We start from the raw sequence: 429 nt of genomic DNA on the forward strand, positions 1-429 counted from the left end.
TTAATGTCATTCTGCTGTGTTGGTGTAATTTAGTTTTTCCTTTCCTTGTTATTAACAGTTGGTGTTGTTTGTTGGACAACTATGCTGCTAACTAGTTGTGTAACTAATTTACTATGCTATTGAAACTTTTTTCCTTTTCACTGATATTATCATTCTTGTTACTACTTTATTGTCAAGGTTGTGTTTCCATCCATCCATCCATTGCCAGACGCCATGTATCCCAAGCGGGGTGGTCAAGGGCTTAGAGTTAATTGTTTTACAGGGAGAGGCACTAATCCTCCACCAACCCCACTTGACACGTAGGGAGTTATGCCAACAGCATCTGGTGTTCCCAGGCGGTCACCCATCCAAGTACTAACCAGACCCAACGTTGCTTAACTTCGCTTATCGGACGGGAAGCGGTGTACTCAACGTGGCATGGCCGTTGGC

General features: G+C 43.8%; 1 non-coding gene across 1 annotated transcript; it reads right to left on the minus strand.

The window, feature by feature from the left end:
* Positions 1-310: 310 nt before the first annotated feature.
* LOC145418840 (5S ribosomal RNA) lies at positions 311-429 on the minus strand. The gene has a single exon (XR_013900745.1). It is a non-coding gene; the product is annotated as a 5S ribosomal RNA (ribosomal RNA).

Source organism: Coenobita brevimanus, chromosome 116 (assembly GCF_032717465.1).
Source record: "Coenobita brevimanus isolate Jiangsu-jjx chromosome 116, ASM3271746v2, whole genome shotgun sequence".
In the NCBI taxonomy this organism is placed as follows: Eukaryota; Metazoa; Arthropoda; class Malacostraca; order Decapoda; family Coenobitidae; genus Coenobita; species Coenobita brevimanus.